General features: G+C 54.4%; 1 protein-coding gene across 1 annotated transcript in view; it reads left to right on the plus strand.

Moving 5' to 3' along the window:
- Nucleotides 1–15,950: 15,950 nt before the first annotated feature.
- LOC119928189 (RAP1 GTPase activating protein) overlaps nucleotides 15,951–25,757 on the plus strand; it is a 127,774-nt gene continuing 117,967 nt past the window's right edge. Inside the window, exon 1 of the mRNA XM_038746223.1 lies at nucleotides 15,951–16,085. The gene's annotated coding sequence lies outside the window, so the exon portion shown is untranslated. The remainder of the gene's footprint in view (nucleotides 16,086–25,757) is intronic.

The following is a 25,757-nucleotide window of genomic DNA, read 5'->3' on the forward strand; positions in this document are numbered from 1 at the left end:
ATGAATCCCCGAATCATCTCTCATTCAACCCACGTATTCACTCCATCACCAAGTCGTGTCTGTTTACGATTCACAACATTGCTAAAATGCCACCCTGCCTCTCCATCCAAGCTGCTACCTTGCTAATCCAAGCACTTTTTAAATGGTATTTGTTACGTGCTTACTATGTGCCAGACACTCTTCTAAGCTCCGGGGTAGATAGAAAGTAATTGGGTTGGACACAGTCCCTGTCCCACTCGGTGCTCACACTCTGCTGCCCCAATCATTTTCTACAAAACCATTCAGTCCATGTTTCCCCACTCCTCAAGAACCTCCAGTGGTTGCCCATCCGCTTCCACATCGAACAGAAACTCCTTACCATTGATTTTAAAGCTTTCAATCAACTTACCCCTTCCTATCATACCTCTCTGATTTCCCAGTGCAAGTCAGCATGCACAATTTGCTCTGCTAAGGCCAACCTACTCACTGTACCTTGATCTCTTCGCTCTTTCCGCGGACTCCTTGCCCATGTCCTGTCTCTGTCCTGGAACCCCCTTTCCCTTCATATCCAGCAGACGATTTCCCTTCCCACCTTCAAAGCCTTACTAAAAGTGCATCTCCTCCAAGAGGCCTTCCTTGACTAAGCCCTCATTTCTTCTCCCACTCCCTTCTGCATCACCTTTGCACTTTCATTCACTCATCCATTCATTCAATTGTATTTATTGAGCACTTACTGTGTGCAGAGCACTGTACTAAGCACTTGGGAGAGTACAATACAACAATAAACAGACACATTCCTGTCCCACAATGAGTTTACAGTCTGGATTTCACCCTTTATTCACCCCTCCCTCAGCCACCCCAGCACTTATTATTATTTATATTAATGTCTATCCCTAACTATAGATTGTGAACTCCTCATGGACAGAGAATGTTTCTACCAACTCTGTTATCTTGTACTCTCCCAAGAGTTTAGTTCAGTGCTCTGCACACAGTAAGTGCTCAATAAATGCCATTGATTGATGGACTGATTGAGCCAACAGTTCCCTTAGACCTTAAGCCCAATGAGAGACAAAAGACTGAATCCAATCTACTTATCGTGTAGTTGCCTCAAGGCACAGCACAGTGTTTGGCACCTAGTATATTCTTAATAAATGTCACAATTATCATTATCACAGTTCTGGATAATTTAGGTAGACATAGGATACTCCTCTTTGATCCAGGAACCAATTCCACATTGCTCCTGTGAGAACATTCATTCAATCGTATTTATTGAGCGCTTACTCTGTGCAGAGCACAGTACTAAGTGCTTGGAAAGTACAATTCAGCGACAGATAGAAAATCAGTTCCAACCTGCCATGTTTCAAATTAGGATGCAAAAATCTTCAGGAACCATTTGGGCCGTTGGTCTGAGGCCCATCTGTATTCACAAGCGCCAAAGCAGCTGGCGGAGTGGCTTCAGCAGGGTGGAGGCTGAAGGAGACAAGTAGAGGCTGCAGGTGAGAGAGTGATGGAGTTGTTTGAGCACCGGTGAAAAATTAGGAGCTGAAGGTTTGGGTGGGGAAATGAACGTAGGTTTTACCATTAAGCGTGAAATGGAGGCCAGTCGTGTAATCCGAGTGTGGTGAGGAGGCGAAAGGTCAGTGCTGGGGATAGAGATTTCAGAATCACCTGCATAGAGGTGGAAATTTGAAATCACGGCAGCAGAACAGCTCTTCCCGAAAATGAGAACTTGGGAAGAACTGAGCCTTGAGCAAAAGAGCAGTGGGGGGAACTGGAGCCCTCCAGTGAAACAGAGAGCAGTCAGAGGGATGAAGAGGAAGGGACAGAGCTTGGTTGAAAGAGTCAAAGGCAGGGGGGTTCCGTGGGGGAGAGACATTAGAATGGAGGCAAGGCCGTTGCATTGGGCTAGCAGGATCTTGTCTTAGTGGCCCTGACCAAGGCCATTTTTCGGGGAAGTGGAGGAGGTGGTTGGCAATCAGGTGAAGTGGCGGAGAGGAGATGGAAGCAGCAGGGACAAAGACTGCAAAGGGATGAGGCAAATGGGAAAGCAGTCAAACCCCAAAGTGGGCAGAACCTGGCTAACAGATAGCAAGGCTGCCCTCTCCATCCCACACATGTCTGCTCTCGGGCTCTGCCTGCCTCCCGCCCGCTTTCTCTGCCATGCGAGCTTCAAGGAGTGCATCCAAGCAGAGGGCAGGGTCGTTGTGTCCCTTACAAAATAGCCCTCGGCCCTTAAAGCAAGGGCTCGGCTCACGAGGCATACCAGTGGCCCCTTGGAAGTGGTCTGGGCTCCCAAGTTAGAGAACAAACCCCTCTTTGAAGGAACTTCCCGGTGGGCTGGCCGTCTTGGAGCTTCCAGAAGGACTGACTATGCCGTGAGGGCCGGTGGGGAGGAGACCTAAGGTGAGGAGATTGGACAACCCCAGGTGACCTGGCTCCCAGTCTGCAGCTGGGACTCAGCAGAACCAGGTGGCGTTGCTAGGGTAACACCACGATTTCCATTTTTAGATGAAAAGGATTTGGGAGTGGGAACAGGAGAGGGAGACGGGCGGGGAACTGAATTTAGATTGGTCTGAGCCACGTCCGGGTAGGGGCAGAATAGAGAAGGGCAGTTGTGGGGAAAGGGGCATCCTCTCTAGGCTGTAGGGTCATTGTGGGCAGAGAATGTTTCTACCAACTCTGTACTCTTCCAAATGCTTAGTACAGTGCCGTGCATACAGTAAGCACTCAATAAATACCATCGATTGATAGGTCTCATTCTGTCACCCCCTGCCTCAGCAGAGTCCCTTTTCTTTGCCCGTGGTGTGCCAGAGGGCAGCATTCCAGGTGCCCTGTGGCCTGATGTCAGTTCCTCTAAGGCTCCTGTCTTTGCACACCACCACTGGCTGATCGATCAATCAGTAATATTTACTGAGCACTTTCTATGTGCCAAACACTGTACTAAGCACTTGGGAGAGGATAATAGAGTAGGTGCATGCAGTTCCTTACAATACAGTGGGGTAGACAGGCATTAAAATAAATTATAAGTAGGGGAAGCAACTGAGGATAAGGTTATGCAACAGATTCTCTGATTATGTGGAAACTTGATGAGCAGAGCCCAGACTAATAAATATCGATGAGCTGTGTGAGATGGGGGTCTTGGGCCCTAAAGTGGAGTCATTATTATTAATAATAATAATAACGGCATTTATTAAGTGTTTACTATGTGCAAAGCACTGTTCTAAGCACTGGGAAGGTTACACGGTGATGAGGTTGTCCCACGGTGGGGCTCACAGTCTTAATCCCCATTTTACAGATGAGGGAACTGAGGCCCAGAGAAGTTAAGTGACTTGCCCGAAGTCACACAGCTGACAATTGGCAGAGCTGGGATTTGAACCCATGACCTCTGACTCCAAAGCCCAGGCTCTTTCCCCTGAGCCACGCTGCATCCCACTGAAAGAAACAGCCCAGTTAATGAAGAGGTAATTCTGTGAAACTTTCAAACGTCGTTGTTTGAAACACTTTTCCATTTTCATAAAGAAGGGAAGTGGCCAGCTTTTGGCTAAACTAGTTCTCTGTCTGTCAGACAGATGGGCCTGGGTAGAGTTCACAGGGGACGTGGGCCTGATTGATCAGTTGAGTAAATTGTAATTAGCTTGTATGTTGAATGAACTCCACAACTCCGAAAAAGGCCTTGGAACAGACTTTGCCCCCTTTGCTTGGAGGGAGAAACATCTGAGACTGCAAGCTCACTGTGGGCAGGGAATGCAACAGTTTATTGCTGTATTTGTACTCTCCCAAATGCTCAGTACAGTGTGCTGCACTTAGTGCTCATTAAATATGATTGAATGAATGAATGAAAGTTCCTTGTAGCAGCATAGCCTAGTGGAAGGATCACTGGCCTGGAAGCCAGTAAATCTGGATTCTAATCCCGGCTCCGCCGCTTTCCTGCTATGGCCTTGGGCAAGTCGCTTAATTTCTCTGTGCCTCAGTTTCCTCAACTGCAAAATAGGGCTACAGTATCTGTTTGTCCTACTTGACTGTGAGTCCCATGTGGGGCAAGGACTATATTCAGCCTGATTAACTTGGATCTGCCCTAGCACTTAGAACAGTGCTTGATCCATAGTAAGCGCTTAACATATCATAAAAAGGTATTTTATGGATGAGGAAACTGAGGCAACAGAAGTAAAGTGACTTGCCCAAGGTCCCACAGCAGACAAATAGCAGAACTGGTCATGGGTTCTAATCCCAGCTCTGCCAGCTGTCAGCTGTGTGACTTTGGGCAAGTCACTTAACTTCTCTGGGTCTCAGTTACCTCCTCTGTAAAATGGGGATTAAGACCGTGAGCCCCCCGTGGGACAACCTGATCACCTTGTAACCTCCCCAGCGCTTAGAACAGTGCTTTGCACATAGTAAGCGCTTAACAAATACCATCATTATTATTATTATTATTAACTGTGAGTCGGGTAGGGACCGTCTCTACATGTTGCCGACTTCCCAAGCGCTTGCTCTGCACACAGTAAGTGCTCAATACATACGATTGAATGAATGTGATGTGATGCCAATTTGTACTTCCCAAGCGCTTAGTACAGTGCTCTGCACATAGTAAGCGCTCAATAAATACGATTGATTGATTGATTGATTGATTGATTGATTGAATGAACTGAGATTAGAACCCAGGTCCTCCGACACTCAGGCCCATGCTCTTTCCACTAGGCCTCACTGCTTCTCTGCCCTTGCCTTTTATTCACCTTCCACCACCATTTCAGACAAACCCTGGGTTTCTGCTGGGCCCACAGGACTTTCTCCCATGGCTGTGACCGCCCTGACCAGATTTTTGCTTTCTAGAGTTTCAACCACCAGCCGTGTATGGGTCCCATTGTGCTGAGTAACATTTAAGGAAGGAATGGAATAGGAAAGCGCTCTGCCCAGAGGCTGCTGATCTTGAGTGGTTACTTCTCAAGTCGTTTAGAAGGAAACAGGGCAGGGAGAGAGAAGCTCAGGGGGACGTAGCTACCAGCCCCTCTGTGACCTAGGAACCCAGCGAGAGGGGCCTTGATGCAGCCGGGAACTTAAAAGAAACGTTAAAAGGAAAGGAACAGCAGCGGCTGGATATGTAAGTGTGCCCTGTCCCTTGGCCCCAGGAGCCCAGGAGAGTTGGATTCCTTTGTTCTCCTGGTCCTTTTCATCTTGAGAGCCCCCTCTTTGGAGGATCTAGGGGTGATTTGAATGTTCCCACCACCGGCAGGAAGCCAGAAGCAGCAGGAGCCTGCCAAGTGCCACGTGCAACCTGGTTGCGGAGCCAACCCAGGGAACGGGCCTCGCCAGCTCACCCTGTCCGTGCCCCTGGCAGCTGAGGACCCCAGCCCCAAGCGAGCCTCAGACTACCTAGCTAATAACAATAGTAATTATGGTACTGATTGAGCGCTTACTATGGGCCAGGTGCTGTTCTGAGCACTGAGGTAGATACAAGGTAATCAGGTTGGACACAGTCCCTGCCCCACGTGGGGCTCATGCTCTTAATCCCCATTTTACAGATGATAATAATAATGATGGTATTAAGCGCTTACTATGTGCAAAGCACTGTTCTAAGCGCTGGGGGGGATACAAGGTGATCAGGTTGTCCCACAGGGAGCTCACAGTCTTAATCCCCTTTTTACAGATGAGGTAACTGAGGCACAGAGAAGTTAAGTGGCTTGCCCAAGGTCACACAGCTGACAAGTGGCAGAGCAGGGATTCGAACCCATGACCTCTGACTCCCAAGCCCGGGCTCTTTCCATTGAGCCACACTGCTTCTCTAGATAAAAATAATAATAACGATGGCATTTATTAAGTGCTTACTATGTGCTAAGCACTGTTCTAAGCGCCGGGGAGGTTACAAGGTGATCAGGTTGTCCCCTGGGGGGGCTTACAGTCTTAATCCCCATTTTGCAGATGAGGTAACTGAGGCACAGAGAGGTTGTGACTGGCCCAAAGTCACACAGCTGACAAGTGGCGAAGTCAGGATTTGAACCCTTGACCTCGGACTCCAAAGCCCAGGCTCTTTCCACTGAGCCACGCTACAGATGTGGTAACAGGCCCAGAGAAGTGAAGCGACTTGCCCGAGGTCACACAGCAGACAGGTGGCAGAGCCAGGATTAGAACCTAGGTCCTCCTGACTGTATCCACTAAGCCACACTGCTTCTCTGCAGGACACAGCCTCTGAGTCTGGGATGAGGGGATGAGCAGGCGGAGAGGCACAGGGGAGGCCGAGGGAGCTATGATTTCTAAGCAGGCAACGACTCAGGGTGGATGATGGTCCATGGCTTGAGAGTGCCCAGCCCACAGTGTCGGGGAAGTGGAGGCAGACGGGGGTGGTCTGTAAATGGGCAGAGCCCTGACCCCCCGCCTGCCGCTTAGCCTACATCTGGAGTGATGAATCAGAGAGGGAACAGCAAGCCAGAGAGCGTGCTTGTTAACTGAAAAGTTGAAGGCATCCTGCTACCCCAGCTGAGGGAGAGAGCCCACGCCCCACTCTTCGGGGCAACTGAGGAACCATCTGTTTCTCCCTCTAGGCTGGAAGCTCCTTAAGGGTAGGGGTCCCTTCAAAGGCCTACTGAGAGCTCACCTCCTCCAGGAGGCCTTCTCACACTGAGCCTCCCCCTTCTCCCCCTCCCCATCCCCCCCCGCCTTACCTCCTTCCCTGCCCCACAGCACCTGTACATATGTTTCTACATATTTACTACTCTATTTTATTTGTACATATTTATTCTATTTATTTTATTTTGTTAATATGTTTTGTTTTGTTGTCTGTTTGCCCTTTCTAGACTGTGAGCCCGTGGTTGGGTCGGGACCGTCTCTATATGTTGCCAACTTGGACTTCCCAAGCGCTTAGTACAGTGCTCTGCACACAGTAAGCACTTAATAAATTGTCTCTATCTGTTGCCAAATTGTACTTTCCAAGCACTAAGTACAGTGCTCTGCACACAGTAAGCGCTCAATAAATGCGATTGAATGAATGAATAAATACGATTGAATAAATGCATGAATGAATGAATCAATGAATGGGTCATGCCTACCAGCTCTAGTCGTGCAAGTGCCTCCTCCTTCCTCTCCCCCTCCTCCTCCTCTCCCCCACCTTACCTCCTTCCCCTCCCCACAGCACCTGTATATATGTTTGTATGTATTTATTACTCTATTTTATTTGTACATATTCTATTTATTTTATTTTGTTAATATGTTTTGTTTTGTTATCTGTCTCCCCCTAATAGTCTGTGAGCCCGCTGTTGGGTAGGGACCGTCTCTATATGTTGCCAACTTGTACTTCCCAAGCGCTTAGTACAGTGCTCTGCACACAGTAAGCGCTCAATAAATACGATTGAATGAATGAATGAAAAGTGCCTAGCACAGTGGAAAGCACACAGTAAAAATCACCAAGTGATTGATTGGTTGGTCCTAGTACCTCAGCTGACCCGTCACCTCCGAAGGTGGTGGTAGTAGTACCTGCATCAGGGTTTATTGAGCACATAACTGTACGCAGAGCACTGCATTAAGCACTGGGAGAAAAAAATGTACGGGTGAAAATTAGACACAGTCCCTGGCTCTCCAGGAGCTCAAACCTGAGGATAAGGGAGGGGAGCCGGGACAGGCGATGGATGGACCCGTGAGGAAGGATGAAGCAATAGAAACACAAAAACTATGTTCAAGTCAAGGGCAGTGCTGTCTACAAGAGGAACAGGGCATCGAGGCTAGAAGAGCAGGGTTTCAGGCCCCTCGCAGCTCAAAGTCATGGCTGCCAACAGGGTCACGGTGGCAACCACGGTTTCCCCGACCTTCTGAACTTTAAGTCCACAGTCGCTGCTGCCCCTCGCCCTCCAGGCTGGAGTCCAGGTAGGGCTGGAAGCAGCAGTCGTCTGGTTTAAGGGGTCTCTTGGCTGCTGACATGGATTCTTCCCCATGCTTGTTTTTCCTCATCACGAGTCTCCTCTCTCTACAATAATAATAATAATATTACTACTGTTAAGCACTTACTATGTGCCAAGCACTGTACTGAGCATGGGGGTAGATATAAACAGTTCAGACACGGTGCCTGACACACATGGGGCTCACAGTCTAAGGGGAGCAGAACAGGTATTGAATGCTCATTTTACAGAGGAGGAAACTGAGGCACAGAGAAGCTTAGCGGCCTGCCCAAAGTCTCTCGGCTGGCAAATAAATGGCAGAGCTAGGATTATTGCCCGAGTCTCCTGGATTCCAGTCCTGTGCTCTGTCCATTTGGCCGAGCTGCTTCTCTTCCACCCTATAGTACAGTGCTCCTTTTGGCTTGAGCGATGGCTGGATGGAATGATGAAGTTGAGCCCTCAAGGAAGATGACCATCTGTCCCCCATTTAATGGGACAGGCAGACATTTGGGATCTCTGAATAACGACTGGCGGCGAGTCTCCAAGTCCCCCACGTGACCTTGCTGTGCTGGAGAGGAGGTGACGGCGGTGGCAGCAGCAGCAGGGGACTGTGGGAGAGACCGCCCCTCCTCTTCTTCACTGCCACCACTACAGCTGCAGCCGCCATCCTTCACTGCCTCACGGCTTCTGCCCGGGCATCCTGGCGGGCTTGGATTCAGTCCAGCCGCTTGGAAGGCAGCTGGGTGGTAACCTCCGTAGGACAGCTGGAGGACGAGGAGGAAGAGATGAGGAAGGAAGGGAGACAACAGAGACGCTGCTGCCCCACCCTGACCCCCATTCCTCTTTCTGCCTGCCCCTTTCTATATTTTTCTGGAATTGTCTGTGTTGGGTATAGGTATGTGTCTGTCCAGGTCACTTGGTCTTTCCACCCCTGACCTTCCTTCCTTCACCTATTTGGGCTTTTCCCCCGGAGGCCCCCCACCTGCTCCCTTCTGCCCCCCCAACCCAACCCCTTTGAGCTCCAAAAAATAACTCTAATCATCAATCGTATTTATTGAGCGCTTACTATGTGCAGAGCACTGTACTAAGCACTTGGGAAGTACAAATTGGCAACATAATAATAATAGGATTTGATAAGTGCCTATTACATGCCAGGCACTGGGGTTGAGGCACGCAAATGAGGTTGGACAGAGTCCCTGTCCCGTGTGGGGCTTACAGTCTCAGTCCCCATTTTACAGATGAGGTAACTGAAGCATAGAGAAGTGAAGGGACTTGCCCAAGGTCACACAGCAGACAAATGGCGGAGCCAGAATTAGAACCCATGACGATTTGATTACGCCCAGGCCTGTGCTCTATCCATTACTTCATGCTGCTTCTTGGTTCCCTCTGGCCCCAACCCTCGGCCTTTTCCCCGGGCCTTATCAATCAATCAATCGTATTTATTGAGCACTTACTGTGTGCAGAGCACTGTACTAAGCGCTTGGGAAGTACAAGTTGGCAACATATAGAGACGGTCCCTACCCAACAGTGGGCTCACAGTCTCATGCCCTGCGGCTGAGCCCGTCTGTGACAGTTTGTTGGCCTCACCTAGGTGCCCTCATAGCTCCTGGGCTCATCCTAGAGAAGCAGCGTGGCTCGGTGGAAAGAGTACAGACTTGGGAGTCAGAGGTCATGGGTTCTAATCCCCGTTCCACTTGTCAGCTGTGTGACTTTGGGCAAGTCACTTAATTTCTCTGTGCCTGTTACCTCATCTATAAAATGGGGATTAAGACTGTGAGCCCCATGTGGAACAACCTGATTACCTTGTAACCACTCCAGCGCTTAGAACAGTGCTGGACACTGACTGAGCCCCCTCCTTCCTCTCCCCCTCCCCCCCCCCTCCATCCCCCCGGCCTTACCTCCTTCCCTTCCCCACAGCACCTGTATATATGTATATATGTTTGTACGTATTTATTACTCTATTTTACTTGTACATATTCTACTTATTTTATTTTGTTAGTATGTTTTGTTTTGTTCTCTGTCTCCCCCTTCTAGACTGTGAGCCCACTGTTGGGTAGGAACTGTCTCTATATGTTGCCAACTTGTACTTCCCAAGCATTTAGTACAGTGCTCTGCACACAGTAAGCGCTCAATAAATACGATTGAATGAATGAATGAATGGCACATAATAAGCGCTGAACAAATAACATCATTATTATTATTATTATACATTCACACCCCTTCACTCAGAGAAGCACATGGAGACTCCCTGAGTCCCTCCTATCACCGGGGGAGCCAACCATTCATTCATTCATTCAATCGTATTTATTGAGCGCTTACTATGTACAGAGCACTGTACTAAGTGCTTGGGAAGTACAAGTCGGCAACATATAGAGACAGTCCCTACCCAACATTGGTCTCACAGTCTAGAAGAGTGGGCTCACAGTCCACCATGAATGAACCATTCATTCATTCAATCGTATTTATTGAGAGCTGATTACCTTGTACACCCCCCCAGCGCTTAGACTAGAGCTCGGCATATAGGAGGTGCTTAACAAATGCCATCATCATCATTCATTATTATTGTTATCCACATTATCCACGGACCCCTCCTCCATCAAGACAGTTCTGACCTCTTCCTCTCAGAACCCTCTGTGCCCGGGAGCCCGGCCTGCCCTCGCAGCCACACACGACCGCTTCCGACAGAGTCTTGGCGCTCTCTGCTCTCCCTCAGGATGGAGAGTATTCTTTCTCAGAGCAGCTTCGCTTTTTCCTTCCCTATGGCTCCCGTCCAGAAGAAAGCTGCAGCGGCGGTAGCGCCCAGCATCCCTGAAACTTCCGGAGTTGTCGGGGAGGGAGGAGGAGGAGGAGGAGGAGGAGGAGCCCCCTGGAATGTGGGCCCAGTGTGGGAGACAGAGGCCCCCCAGGGAGGTGATAGTAAATGTACTTCCTGCTTTCCTAGCAGGAGAGGAGGCAGAGAACAGACATTCTCTCCAAGGATTAGGAGCTTTGACTCCACATCTCCCCTGGTTCTGGGCGGCAGCAGTGTGGCCAAATGGAAAGAGCACGGGCCTGGGAATCAAAGGACCTGGATTCTAAACCCATCTCCGCACCTGGGGCAAATCAATCAATCAATCATATTTATTGAGCGCTTACTGTGTGCAAGAGCACTGTACTAAGCGCTTGGGAAGTCCAAGTTGGCAACATATAGAGACGGTCCCTACCCAACAGTGGGCTCACAGTCTAGTCACTTCACTTCTCTGTGACTCCATTTCCTCAACTCTAAAATGGAGGTTCAATACCTGTTTTCCCCTCCCTCTTAGAATATGAAGCTTATATAGGTCAGGGACTGTAGCTGATTGTATTGTATCTACGCGAATGCTTAGCACAGGGCTCGGCACAGAATAAGAGCTTAGCAAATGCCACTATAATAATAATTATGATTATCATTCATTAAGCAGGACCCAGAATGGGAGCATTGGCGAAATCCTGACTGCCACCTGTGAGCCGCGTCCACCCCCCTCCCTCCCCTCCGCATCTCATCGCAGCAGAGGCAGACAGGCGGGGCACAGATGGGCACAGAGCAGGGTGGGGCAGGGGGGGTGGCAGTGCGGAAATGAGAGAGCACAGGGGAAGGGGGCCATAGCAGTGGAGACCTGAACAAAGGCAGCCAAGGAGGATGCTGCTTGGGATCCCATTATTATTATTGTTATTATTATTATTATTATTAATGGTATTTGTTAAGCACTTACTATATGCCAAGCACTGTACTAAGCCCTAGGTAGGTACAAGATAATCAGGGCCAACATGAGGCCCACAGAGTAGGTGGGAGGGAGAAAAAGTATTGAAGAAAAAAAGTATTGAATCCCCATTTTGTAGATGAGGAAACTGAGGCCCTGAGAAGTGAAGTGACTTGCCTAAGGTCATACAGCAGATCAGATGAGAACCCAGGGCCCCTGACTGTCAGGCCCAAGCTCTTTCCACTAGGCAACACTGCATCCCTTGGTGAGCCTGGAGTTCCCAGGATGGTGGAAGACAGCCTGGGACCTGGAGCCTGGGGAATGGACAAGACTTGGTGCTCTCTTCCTCCCTTCAAAGCCCTACTAAGTGCTCACCTCCTCCAGGAGGCCTTCCCAGACTGAGCCCCCTTTTTCCTCCTCTGCCTTGCCCCCCTCCCCGCAGCACTTGTATGTATTTCTACATATTTATTACCCCCTTTTATTCGTACATATTTACTATATTTTATTAATGATGTGTATATAGCTATAATTCTACTTATTCTGATAGTATTGACACCTGTCTACTTGTTTTGTTTCGTTGTCTGTCTCCCCCTTCTAGAGTGTGAGCCCGTTGTTGTTTAGGGACCGTCTCTATGTGTTGCTGATTTGTACTTCCCAAGCGCCTGGTACAGTGCTCCGCACACAGTAAGCGCTCAATAAATACAGTTGAATGATAGAGGGAGAACGGGTTGGGGAAGGGAAAGGTTCCGGCAGCACGGGTTGGGAAGAGCAGGAGCAGGAAGTGGCCAACTGGAGTGAATGGTCAATCAATCAATCGCATTTATTGAGTGCTTACTGTGTGCAGAGCACTGTACTAAGCGCTTGGGAAGTACAAGTTGGCAACATATAGAGACAGTCCCTACCCAACAGTGGGCTCACAGTCTAAAAGGGGGAGAGGGGCTTTCTCCGGCAGGGAGATGGTGGAGGGGGATAGTGGGCTGGACAGGGGTGACCAGAAGCAGCATGGCCTAATGGATAGAGCACGGGTCTGGGAATCAGAAAGTCATGGGTTCTGATCCCGGCTCCGCCACTTGACTGCTGTGTATCCTTGTCAATTTCATTCATTCATTCATTCATTCAATTAATTGCATTTATTGAGCGCTGACTGTGTGCAGAGCACTGTACTAAGCGCTTGGGAAGTTCAAATCGGCAACAGATAGAGACGGTCCCTACCCACCAACGGGCTCACAGTCTAGAAGAGGGAGACAGACAACAAAACAAAACAAGTAGACAGGTGTCAATACCGTGAGGATAAATAGAATTATAGCTATATGCATGTCATTAATAAAATGTCTGTCTCCTCCTCTAGGCTGTAGGCTTGTTGCCGGCAGGGAATGCGTCTTTTTATTATTATATTGTACTCTCCCAAGCATTTATTACAGTGCTGTGCACACAGCAAGTGCTCAATAAATGCAACTGAACAAATGAATGAATGAAGAGTTTGGCCCCAGGGAAAGAGGCAGCTCGGGGTGGGGAGGAAAGAGCAGTGGGGGAGAGGAGGGAGAGGCCAGTGCAGAGGGGAAGGTTTTGTTTTGTTTTTTGTCTTTTTATGGTATTTGCTAAGTGCTTATTGCACCGTCTTAAGCATTGAGGTAGATACAAGCTAATGAGGTTGTACACAGTCCCACATGGGGCTCACAATATTAATCCCCGTTTTACAGCTAAGGTAACTGAGGCACAGAGAAATGAAGTGACTTGCCCAAGGTCACACAGCAGACAGGTGGCAAAGCTGGGATTAGAATCCAGATCCTTCTGACTTTCAGACCTGCGCTCTATCCAGTAGGCCATGAAGCGGCAGAGTTTGCCACACCCTACGGGCCCCCTTTCCCCACGTGCTCCACGATCTCCGAACGGAAACCTCGAGGCCCCAAGACACCCTGCAACTCAAACTGCTTCTGTCTGCTGCTCTTTCAGCACTCACTGTTGTCCTTGCCTCCTTGCTTTTCTGTTTTAGAGTTTCAGATTTCCTTGTGTCTGCTACCAGCCCGCCCCTTCTCCCCCACCCAACCTTTATTCTTAAACCGGGAGTCCCTTGAGAACCAGCGGCCTTCTCAAATTCTTACTGGTGTATTTTCCCCAGGCATCTAGTACAGGGTTTTGCACAAAGTAGGTGCTAAATAAATACTATTGAGTAAATGAATGAGTGAGTGAAGGAAGGAACCTGCCTCGGGGTTCAAGTGATAAGTGCTTAGTAAGTGTTCTGCACACAGTAAGGACTCAATAAATACGACTGAATGAATGAATGAATGAAATCCCCAAGTTGTGCCATTTTCTGGAATTTTTAGGTTCCATTGCTAACAGCACTTTTTCCGGGGTCCACCCTGAACCCAGATCTTCCTCTGACAAATTTATAGGTGGCCAGCCCATCCCCCTGCTTAGTGCAAGGTGTTTCCTGTCCATCCCCCTACAAACTTGCCCCATCTTCCCAAAGGACCACTGAGCTACCCGGTCTTGAGAGGGTCTCCCCAAACGCACTGAGCCTGATCCCCATTCCGTCATCCAAGTCCCAGGTTCACCGCCCCGGGACCGGGGGTACGACTCCCAGCTCACCACTAGCCAGGCCATCCTGAAACGGCTGGACCCACTTCCCCGTCCGAGTGGCTTCCTGAGAGGCAGCGTGGCTCAGTGGAAAGAGCACGGGCTTTGGAGTCAGAGGTCATGGGTTCAAATCCCAGCTCTGCCAATTGTCAACTGTGTGACACTTCTCTGGGCGTCAGTTCCCTCATCTGTAAAATGGGGATGAAGACTGTGAACCCCCCGTGGGACAACCTGATCACCTTGCAACCTCCCCAGCGCTTGGAACAATGCTTTGCACATAGTAAGCGCTTAATAAGTGCCATCATTATTATTAGTAATAGTAGTAGTACCCTGGGCTGCTCCTTTGGTTCCTCCGGAGTGTTCAGCCTTGTTTGCTAGGAGAAAGGCTTCCGTGGCAGGAAGGAGGGGCAGAGGGCGGAGAGGAATGACCACAGCTGCTTCCTTGTACCTGTCCCATCTTCTGCCCCGTTTGAGCCTCAGCTCTCCCCATGCGCTAGATCAGCCTCAGCCCCGGCCCCGGCTCCAGCCCAGATCAAACCTTACTCCAGCCCTGGCTCCAGCTTCATCCCCAGACCAGCTCCTGCCTCTGCCTTGCCCCAAGGGCAGCCCCAGCACCATTCCCAGCGTCAGCCCCAGCCCATCCCCAGTCCCAAAGCCAGCCCCAGCCCCAGCCCAGCTCCTACCCCAGACCAAACTCTGCCACTGCCTCTGCCCCGGCCTCAGGTCAGCTCCTACCCCAGGCCAGACCCTGCCTCTGCCACTGCCCCTTTCCCAGGCCCAGCACCTGCCCCAGCCCTAGCATCTACTCTAGGCCCGGCCCCAACCCTGGCCCCAACCCCAGCCCAGCCCCAAGGGCAGCCCCAGCACCATTCCCAGCCCCAGCATCTGCTCTAGGCCCAGCCCCAACCCAGCCCCAGCTCAGCCCCAAGGGCAGCTCCAGCACCATTCCCAGGCCCAGCTCAGCCCAAGGGCAGCCCCAGCACCATTCCCAGCCCCAGCTCAGCCCCAAGGGCAGCCCCAGCACCATTCCCATCCCCAGCATTTGCTCTAGGCCCAGCCCAGCCCCAGCTCAGCTCCAAGGACAGCCCCAGCACCATTCCCATCCCCAGCATTTGCTCTAGGCCCAGCCCAGCCCCAGCTCAGCTCCAAGGGCAGCCCCAGCACCATTCCCAGCCCCAGCTCAGCTCCAAGGGCAGCCCCAGCACCATTCCCAGCCCGAGCATTTGCTCTGGGCCCAGCCCCAACCCCAGCCCAGCCCCAGCGCAGCCCCAAGTGCAGCCCCAGCACCATTCCCAGCCCCAGCCCAGCCCCAGTCTCAAAGACAACCCCAGCCCCAGCCCATCCTTAGTCCCAAAGCCAGCCCCAGGCCAGCCCCTGCCTCTGCCCTGCCCTTGCCCAAGCCCAGCCCCAGCCCCTGCCCAGCTCCCAGCCCAGCCCAGCCCCTGCCCCAGCCCCAGGCCTGGCAGGTCTCCGGAGCCGAGGGGCAGAGCGGGGCAGAGAGCGGGGCTGTTCTCTCCGGCCCCGCAGCCGTGTTTCTGTCCGAGGTGCCAGGCTGCGGGGCCGGGGAGCGGGATGGGGGGAAACGCTGAGCCTGTAGCCGGCCCGTCCCAGGGGGCGGGAGGGGGTGGGGGGGTGGGGGGGTGTCCGTGGGTGTCCTTGGGTGTGTCCGTGTGTGTGTCCGGCCGGGGCGGCCGGGCCTGCCGGCGGCTCGGGCTCCGCACTGGGGGGGTGGGGGGGGGGGAGGGGGCGGCGCAGGGAACGGAGCGCTTCGTCGTCACGTGACACGCCCCCCTCCCCATCCTCTCCATCCTCCTCTATCCTCCTCCATCCTCCTCCTCCTCCTCCTCCTCCCCGAACTGCGGCGGCGGGAGCGGCGTCTGTCAGGACCGGAGATCGCCCAGGGGACAGAGGACACAGCGCTGCCCCCTGCCCTCCCCTGCCCGCGCCCCCGGTGAGTGTCTGCCCACCCCCGGCCTCCAGGCTGGTCCGGGGGGGGGAGGGGGGCTGCCCAACGCGGGGTGCCCCGGGGCCAGGGGGAGCGGGGGGCACGGGCTGAGCCGCCAAGGGGCTGAGGCTGGGGGCAGGGGCTGAGCTGGGAAGGGGCTGGAGGCTGGGAGCAGGGGGCTGGGGGCGGGAGGAGGGGGCTGGGGGCTGGGAGCAGGGGCTGAGCTGGGAAGGGGCTGGGGGCAGGGGGCTGGGGGCTGGAGGAGGGGGCTGGGGGCAGAGGCTGAGCTGGGAAGGGGCTGGGAGCAGGGGGCTAGGGGCTGGAGGAGGGGGCTGGGGGCTGGGAGCAGGGGCTGAGCTGGGAAGAGGCTGGGAGCTGGGGGCAGGGGGCTGGGGGCTGGAGGAGGGGGCTGGGGCAGTGTCTGAGCTGGGAAGGGGCTGGAGGAGGGGGCTGGGGGCTGGAGGACGGGGCTGGGGGCAGGGGCTGAGCTGGGAAGGGGCTGGAGGAGAGGGCTGGGGACAGGGTCTGAGCTGGGAAGAGGCTGGGAGCTGGGGGTAGGGGAATGGGGGCTGGAGGAGGGGGCTGGGGGCAGGGGCTGAGCTGGGAAGGGGCTGGAGGAGGGGGCTGGGAGCTGGAGGAGGGGGCTGGGGGCTGGAGGAGGGGGCTGGGGACAGGGTCTGAGCTGGGAATAGGCTGGGAGCAGGGGGCTGGGGGCTGGAGGAGGGGGCTGAGAGCAGGGGGCAGGGTCTGATCTGGGAAGGGGCTGGGGGCAGGAGGCTGAGGCTGGGGCTTGAGGCTGGGGGCTAGGGCCAGGGACTGGAGGAGGGCGCTGGGGCTGGGCTGGGGCTGGGCTGGAGCAGGGCCTGATCTGGGCTGGGGGTTGGAAGCTGGGTCTGGGGCTGAAGGTTGGAGCTGAGGCTGGAGGCTGGAGGCTGGAGGCTGGAGGCTGGAGACTGGGGGTGAGGCTGGGGCTGGGGGCTGAGGAGGCTGGGGAGACTGTCCACCCAGCCCTCTCTCCGCCCCCTCCACGACCCCCGGGCCTGAGACCACCGCCCCGGGCCGGACACCTGTCCAGCCACCTGCAGCCCCCCGGCCCGCTGCCCCTTCGCCGGCGGGGCCGGCCCCCACCCGGACCCCCACCCGGGCCTCCACTTAGCTGACGGACAGCCCCGGGCGCGGGCACGGGGGGGCCCACCTCAGGGTGCCCACCTCAGGGGGGCAGGCGGGGCCGGGGACGTGGAAGGGGTGCCCACCTCAGGGGACCTACCAGGCAAGGGGACCGGGGGGCCAAGGGACCAGCCAGGGGGCCCGGGGGTAGGCTACTAAGCAGAGATGCCAGGGATAGAGTACCAAGCAGGGGGGCCGGGCCGGGCCCAGGGATATCAGGGGAGGGTCCCCGGAGGGGGCATTCCCGTCAGCTGGCCCGGCCCTCGAGGGACCGCAGCGGGCAGCGGAGGGTAATGCCGCAGGTCCCGAAGGGCACTGAAAGGAGACAGGGAGGGATGGTCTGCGGGAGCCGTGCCAGGGTCGGGGACAGCGGCTCCCACTGCCCAGGGTGCCCTCAGGGAGCTGGGAAAGACAGGGAGAACCTCCTCCTGCCGGGATGGGGCTTCCTGGGGACGGGGGGGGGGGGGGATCCTCTCTCCCTTCCCTCCCTTCCCTCTCCCTCCCCGTGCCCAGGTGTCCACGACTCCCCAAGGTAAAAAGGGGGGCATGCCCAGCTAGCCGCCTCGCTGCCCCTCACCCTCCTGTGCGTCTGGATCTATCACCGCTCCAGTTTTGAGGTTGGGGGCCCCAGGGGCTCTGGGGGTCTGGGTGGGATCCCGGCCTGCCCGGGGTGGGGGATCTGAGGTGGGCTGGGGCTTCCCTGCACCGCTAAAAGACTCAGTTTGGACCCTGTGACCATCCCGGGTGACCTTGGAGGCCTCCCTGGGCTCTCCCTCCCCAACTGCCAGAGCAACCTCGCCCCAGGAGGTACCCCCTTCCTGTCTTTACTGGCCCTGGGGTCTCTGCAGAGATGGCCCATACAGAGACTGAGTGTGAAGGCCGGCCCCCACATCCTCTGCATCATTCATTCAATCGTGTTTATTGAGCACTTACTGTGTGCAGAGCACTGTACTAAGCTCTTGGCGGCCAATTCATTCAATCAGTTGTATTTATTGAGCACTTACTGTGTGCAGAGCACTGTACTAAGGGCTTGGGAAGGCCAATGAAGTCACGTTCCCAGCCCCCAACGCATCCCTGACCTCCCCTTAGAGGAGGAACGTGAAGCGTGGGGAGGGGAAGGGGGCCTGGGCTCAGGCTAGAGCCTTCCCGGGGTGGCTGAAGGAATTTTCCCCCTTCCAGATCAGGAAGCTGGAGGCTGGGGCACTGGGTCCCCCAGGGCAGGAAGCTGGCCCAGGCAGGAAGCCATGTTCAAGGGAGTATGGCCTGGGGCATCACCATCCCCTGGCTATGGGGCAACTACATTTCTAACTTGGGTTACCCCGAATGCCAAGAAATACCCCCCAATCAATATCATATTTATTGAGCACTTACTGTGTGCAGAGCACTGTACTAAGCGCTTGGGAAGTACAAGTTGGCAACATATAGAGACAGTCCCTACCCAACAGTGGGCTCACGGTCTAAAAGGGGGAGACGGAGAACAAAACCAAACATACTGACAAAATAAAAGAAATAGAATAGATGCCCTTGAAGGGAGGAAGAGAGCTAGCTTGGCGGATGGGCGGAGGGAGAGCATTCCAGGCCCGGGGGTCGGCCTCTGTGCTGCCCAGAGCCTCATCCCAGGCTCCCGCTCCTAAGAACCAAGTGGCCCCTTGAAGCCAGGCAGAGCCCCAGGCTATGGCCCCAGACTAATCAGCTTGCCCTGTCCTCCTGGGGACCTGGGGCCAGGAGCCTGGCCTGCTTAAGAAGAGCTGGGGTGATGGGGCCACCTCTGTCCAAGGGTCGAAGGTTAGCTTTCCTCCCCAGTGCTCCCACAGGGCCTGCTGCACCCAGGCAGGCTGCGAGACCTTGGGTCCTGATGCTAAACCCTTCCCTGGGGAGAAGTCTTTCCCCTACCCCTGGCCCAGGATCACCCAAACCTTACAAGCAATCAATCAATCAATCAATGGTATTTGGGGAGCACGTCCTCTGTGCAGAGAACTGTACTGGTTGCTTGGAAGAGTGCGATAGTATAACAAGACACCATCCCTGTCCTCGAGGAGTTTACAGTCTGCTCTGTGCAGAGCACTGAAGTAAGTACTTGGGAGAGTTAATAGACATCTTCTTTGCCCTTGGGGAGATTATCATCTACTGTGTACAGAGCATTTTATGAAGCACTTGGGGGAATACAATCTAGTTGGTAACCAACATACTTCCATAATTCCTCAGCTCCCTCAACGCTCCCTCCACACCCGAGGTTGGGGAGCTGGGGGGTGGGGGCAGCCAGCCATCTGGGAGTGGGGAGCAGGGGCTTGGGGAGCCTCTTGGGCCTTTTCCCCTCCCAGAACAGTCTGTGGCCGGGATCTCCTCTGCCCCAGAGGCTGAGTAGTCTGTTCCAGGGAGATGGCCAGGCCCCATCCTGGAGCTTGGTGCCTCCACAGCGAGAGTTCATTTCCCTTGTGCAGTGATCCCTCATCTTTGGCTGTCAGAGCCCACGCTCACACTCGCTCACACACTCTCTCTCTCTCACACACACACACACCTCGTGCGTGCAGTGAGGCACACACAGGCATGTGTTTCCTCTCCGCGCGGCGCCGGTCTCCTCCGCCGCTGTTGGTGCAGATGTCCTAGGCTGCTGCGGGGCCACCAGTCTCTCTCTGCTTCTCCTCCTCCTCATCGTCCTCCTCCTCCTCCTCTCCTTCCTTCTCTCCCTCCTCCTCTCCCTCCTTCTCTACCGCCTTTGTGCTGAGCTCTGCCGGCTTTGCAGAAGCCAGGAGAAGATGGGGGACCTTCCCCTTCAGATTTGACCCCTTTCTCTTGTTCTTTCATTTCCCTGCTCCCTCTCTGCTCCTTATCCATTCCCCCTCTGACCTGTCCCTAACTCTCCCTTCTGCCCCCAGCCCAGGGTCAGGGCTGTGGCTGGATTTCCAGGGACTCCTGGGGCTCCTTGGCTTCGTTTTCCTGCAGCCCGGGTCCCCCCCACTCTTTTAGACTGTGAGCCCCCCTTTTAGACTGTGAGCCCCCCTTTTAGACTGTGAGCCCACTTTTGGGTAGGGACTGTCTCTATATGTTGCCAACTTGTACTTCCCAAGCGCTTAGTACAGTGCTCTGCACACAGTAAGCGCTCAATAAATACGATTGATGATGATGATGATGATGGTCAGCACTGCCCTGCCTGTCTGGAGGGTAGGACCTGTCCAGCCTGCAGGCTGGGGGCTTATGTGGGGTTGATGATCTCTCCAATCCTGCTCCCGGCCCTGGAAGCACCGTGGCTCAGTCTGGGACTCCCCTGGAGCCTTCTCTCCCAGTGGACTCCAATCCACCTTCCAGACTGGAGATGCCGAGCAGAGTCCCTTTCTCCTGACCCATGTAGAGAAGCAGCGTGGCTCAGTGGAAAGAGCCCGGGCTTGGGAGTCAGAGGTCATGGGTTCTAATCCCGGCTCCACCAATTGTCAGCTGTGTGACTTTGGGCAAGTCATTTGACTTCTCTGTGCTTCAGTTACCTCATCTGTAAAATGGGGATTAAGACTGTGAGCCCCATGTGGGACAACCTGATTACCTTGTATCTACCCCAGCGCTTAGAACAGTGCTTGGCACATCGTAAGAGCTTAACAGACGCTATTATTATTATTATTATTATTACTATTATTATTATTATTATTATTTAGACGAGACATGGCTGGGGCTTAGGCCCTGGGGGGACGGAGAGTTGAGGAAGTTGAGCTCGGTGGGGGATTTGCAGGACAGACCTGCCCTCACCAGTGGGGTTGGCTGGTGCGCATGGGCTCAGTAATTGTCTTGGCGGTGGTCCTATTTGTTGAACGCCCAGTTGGAGTCAGGTGTTTTACCCAGCTCTTGAAGGCCATGGGCTCTGGGCTTTTCTCGTCCTGTGGTTTCTGTGATGGTGCAGGGTTCTGATTGTCCCCAGCTTTGCTGGGAGACCTGGGGTTGCTCCCTCTGGAAAGCAAGAGAGCGGTCTGCACTCAGCTCTTGGCGTGTGTCTGTAGTTTCTGAGATTCATGTGTGAACATGTCAGCCGCGCTCTGCCTGCTTAGGCATCTCCATCCCCGGGGGGATGCCAGGGACTCAGGCCCCCATCTGCCTCCCTTCCCCAGTGGGTGGGCCGTGGCGGGAAGAGCCAGCCTCGTGCGGGGTCCTGCCTCTTTCTCCAGGGATGCTCACGGTGTCTCCTCTGGGCCCAGGGAAGGCGGGATTGTGGTCCGAGGAGCCGGGGCCTCCGCCTGGATGGAACTTCCCCGGGTGGCGGGGGGTTTACTCCTCTCTGGGTATTTCTCCCCGTGGGTAGGCACTATTTTTAGATCTGGAGGCTGTGCTTACGGGTGCTGACTCAAGTAGAGACAAGGAAGGAGGCAGGTGGTGATGGGCTGGGAGCTGGGACCCCTTGGGACCACTGGGACCACATCCCTTCACAGCCCAGCTCCTCAGACCACCACTATCAATCAATGAATCAATCAGTCGTATTTATTGAGCGCTTACTGTGTGCAGAGCACTGTACTAAGCGCTTGGGAAGTACAAGTTGGCAACATATAGAGACAGACCCTACCCAACAGTGGGCTCACAGTCTAAAAGGGGCCACTAGTCAGGGCCGAGGGCAGGCCGCGCTGGTGGGAAGATCGTAGCCCTGGCCTTTGCTAATCCACCTGGCATGGGGCTGAAGCCGCCAGCGTGCCATCTGGGCCGGCCTGAAGGAAGCAGCGTGGCACCGCCGAGGGCCCCTTTTTCCACCGTGTGCTCTCTGCCAGCCCTGGCAGCCTGGCCTGGCAGAGGAGAGATGGCCATGGGCCCCTGGGTGCTGGAAGGCGATGCTGGGCCAGAGCAGGGAAGAGAACCCAAGCACAGGTTCACTCTGCCCTCCCTGGCACCTCGTCCCCCTTCTCTGCTCCGAGAGCGGCCTCTTGGCAAGCAACTTGGCCTAATTGATAGAGCATAGGCCCGGAAGTCAGAAGTCAGTCAGTCAGCCAGTCAATCGAATTTACTGAGTGCTAACTGTGTGTAGAGCACTGTACTAAGTGCTTTGAAGAGTCCAGTATAACAATGAACAGATACATTCCCTGCTGATAATGAGCTTACAGTGTAGAGAGGGAGACAGACAATATAAATGAATCACTTTCTAATCCCGGCTCCGCCACTTATCTGCTGTGCGGCCTTGGGCAAGTCACTTCATTTCTCTGTGCCTCAGTTACCTGGCTTAGTGGAAAGAACCCGGGCTTGGGAGTCAGAGTCCATGGGTTCAAATCCCAGCTCTGCCCCTTATCACCTATGTGACTTTGGGCAAGTCACTTAACTTCTCTGGGCCTCAGTTCCCTCATCTGTAAAATGGGGATGAAGACTGTGAGCCCCTCATAGGACAACCTGATTATCTTGTATATACCCCAGCGCTTAGAACAGTGCTCGGCACATAGTAAGCACTTAACAAATACTATCATTATTATTATTATTATTATTATTATTATTATTATTATTATTGCCTCATCTGCGAAATGGGGGTTAAGGCTGTGAGCCCCTTGTGGGACGTGGACTGTGTTCAAACCGATTAACTCGTATCTACCCCAGCACTTGGTATAATGCCTGGCACATAGTAAATGCTTAACAAATAGCATAAAAAAAGGATTTCACTCTCAGGGATGCGGGAGACAAGTGCCCCCAGAACTACCAGATGAACAGAGTTGGGCTGTAAGATCTGATTAGTTCCCCCTCAGAGGTGGCAGAATGCTCCCTTCAGGGCACCGCTTGTGATCCAGGAGTCGGGCAGCTAAGCGGTCCTCCCCGGGGCTGCCTCATCAGAGGCTGCCAGGATGCCGCTGCCGCGCAATCTCTGCTTCTCCATCTGCCCTGCCCGGTGGCACGGACAGCCCCTAGCCCCGGCTGTGTGGACAGGTGGTGTTCCTTGGCCTGAGGGAGAGTGAAGATGGACTATCTAGGTGGCAGGATGGGTAGGGTTGTCTCTATCTTTCCAAGCGCTTAGTACAGTGCTCTGCACATTGAGTGAACGAATGAATGAACGGGGATGGGCTCGTGGGCCAAGGGCTGAGCGGCTGGATCCTGAACTCAGTCCAAGATGCCAGGGCTGGGAGTCAGGATAGGGGCCAGGTCGAGGACCAGGCCGGGGAGCAGGATGGGGATGAGGATGGAGGCCAAATCGGGTGGCAGGCTGGGGACCAGGATGGAGCCCAGGCCAGGGGCCCCTCCCAGTATTGCCAGTGTCCAGCAGTGTGTGGCTGCACCTCTTCTCTGCAGGGGCGGATGGACTAGCTGGGAAAACTGGCTCTCTTGTGTCCAATTCCTCCATTTCCCCAGGGACCCTGATCTCTCATCTCACCCGGCCCCACGGGACGGAGCAGCTGCCCGGCAGAGGCATCTCTCCGGTCCTGCTTCCAGCTCCCACGGCCAGGGGATCCTGGCCCGGATGCTTTCTGTCTCGGGTCTCGGTTTTCCTGCCAGAATCCGTGGGCCGCCCACCCACCTGCCTCCGGGGAGCCAGACGCGGCTCCCAGCATCAGGGCTGCGGGAAACGCAGCCAAGCTGGGAATGCTGGGGCCCCAAAGGGGCTGGTGACAGCCAGAGATTGGTGGCTGTGTGAGGGACAGGCCAAAGGGAGGGGACGAGGACATTTCTGAGGGTTGGCCGAGGGTCTGAGGCCGAGTCATGTAGCTTTGGCTCCGCAGACAGTGTGAGCGGCCATAGACCGTCAGAAAATCTCTTTCCCGTGTGCCAGAGGGGAAAGGACAGTAGAGAAGCAACTCCCAGGACTCTAGTGAATAGACCCTGGGCCTGGGAGTCGGAAGGACCTGGGTTCTAATCCTGCCTTTGCCACTTGTCGGCCGGGTGACCTTGGACAAGTCACTTCACTTCTCTGCACCTCAGTTACCTCATCTGTAGAATGGGGAATAAGACTGTGAGCCCCATGCGGGACAGGGATTGTGTCCACCCTGATTAGCTTGTTTCTTCCCCAGTGCTTAGTACAGTGCCTGGAACACAGTAAGTACTTTACTACCATGAGAAAAAAAACCAACAAAAAGCAGACATCAGGGCCCCCCTGGAATATGGAATCATCATCATCAACATCATCAACCGTATTTATTGAGCGCTTACTATGTGCAGAGCACTGTACTAAGCGCTTGGGAAGTACAAATTTGCAACATACATTGGAATGAGCTAAGAGTATGATGAAGTAGGATGAGGAGAGGGTCCTTGGGAAGGGGACACCCCGGGGGCAGGATGAGACTGCCAGCTTGCCCCATGTTGGGGAGCCCAGGAGGAAATGGGAATTGGGTACTGGGCATTGGGGCCTTAAAGGGACTGAAATTCTGGAGCCTGGCCTGATCCAGTGGGTCCTCACCGAGCCAGAGTGGGTTGGGCCCGTCCCAGGAGATTTCCACGGTGCTGGATGGAGAGGCAGATTCAGGGTGCAGTTGTCTCCAAGCGAAGCTGAGAAGGTTGCACTCCTCCTCCCCCCGCCACCCCCCGTCTTCTGCTCACTGGGCGTGTTAGGGTGCCAGGGGCCACCACTGCTCTGTGAGCCAATTCTCTGTGCACTTTGCACTGCACAGCCTTGGCACTGTGAGACACTGCACTAACCCAGGCCGCCAAGGGAGGCAGGAAAGAAAGCAGACCCTGCTGCAGCAGAGCCGCAGTTGCGAGCAAGTCTGCCCTTGGGGGGGGACTAGGCCTCGCCGACCAGTTTGGGCCCGTCCTTCCCTCCCATGGAGGGAAGAGGAGAGCCTGGCTAATGCCCTCCCTCTCCCCTGAGTCCCATCAGTGAGGTACTTTGGCCTCAGAAGGGCTTCCCCTTCACCCCTACTTCCCCCTTAGCCTCAGTGCCATCTGTCTCCCCTCCCTCGGAGCCCACTCCGGAGGAATACCGGGACAAAGCCAGTGTCCAGGCCGCAATCTGGCCTCGCTCATCCGTCTGCCCTTCCGTCCTTCTTAGGGTTTCGCTGCTCGGATCGGGAGACCCCTGCCCCGGCCAGAAGTCTTGGGCGGCAAAGGGGTGGGCACAGGGAGCTATGTGCCCGGGGCCCAGATGGCACGCAGCCTGGGACTTTGGCTGAATTTGTTCTTCCTCCCCGTGCTGTACCGAGACTAAATCCTGGCCAGAGTGTGTGTGTGCGTGCGTGTAGGTGTGCATGTAAGAGTGTGTGTGTGTCTGTGTGTCTGTGCCTGCCTCCGTGTGTCCTGGTGACCTTCCAGCTGGACTGCTGCAGTGTCCGCCCTTCAGCTCAGACAAACACAAGCAGCACGTGGCACACAGGAAAGTGTAAGAGCCGCCTCTTGTGTCCTGTGCACAGTAACCGCTTGGTAAATACCACCGATTAGTGGATTGGTTGCTTGGAGACATTCCCTGGGAGGGGGCAATGGACAGGAGCTGAAGCCCAAGGTCATGGGAAAGGATGGTCGTCTTAACCTTCCCCGATTAAGGCATTTTTCCCGGCTCCCTCTTCCTTCTGCACCATCTGTGCCCTTGGATCTGTGACCTTTGGCCATATGATGTTCGCCTCACCCTCAACCCCACCT

Source organism: Tachyglossus aculeatus, chromosome 5, assembly GCF_015852505.1.
Source record: "Tachyglossus aculeatus isolate mTacAcu1 chromosome 5, mTacAcu1.pri, whole genome shotgun sequence".
Lineage (NCBI taxonomy): Eukaryota > Metazoa > Chordata > Mammalia > Monotremata > Tachyglossidae > Tachyglossus > Tachyglossus aculeatus.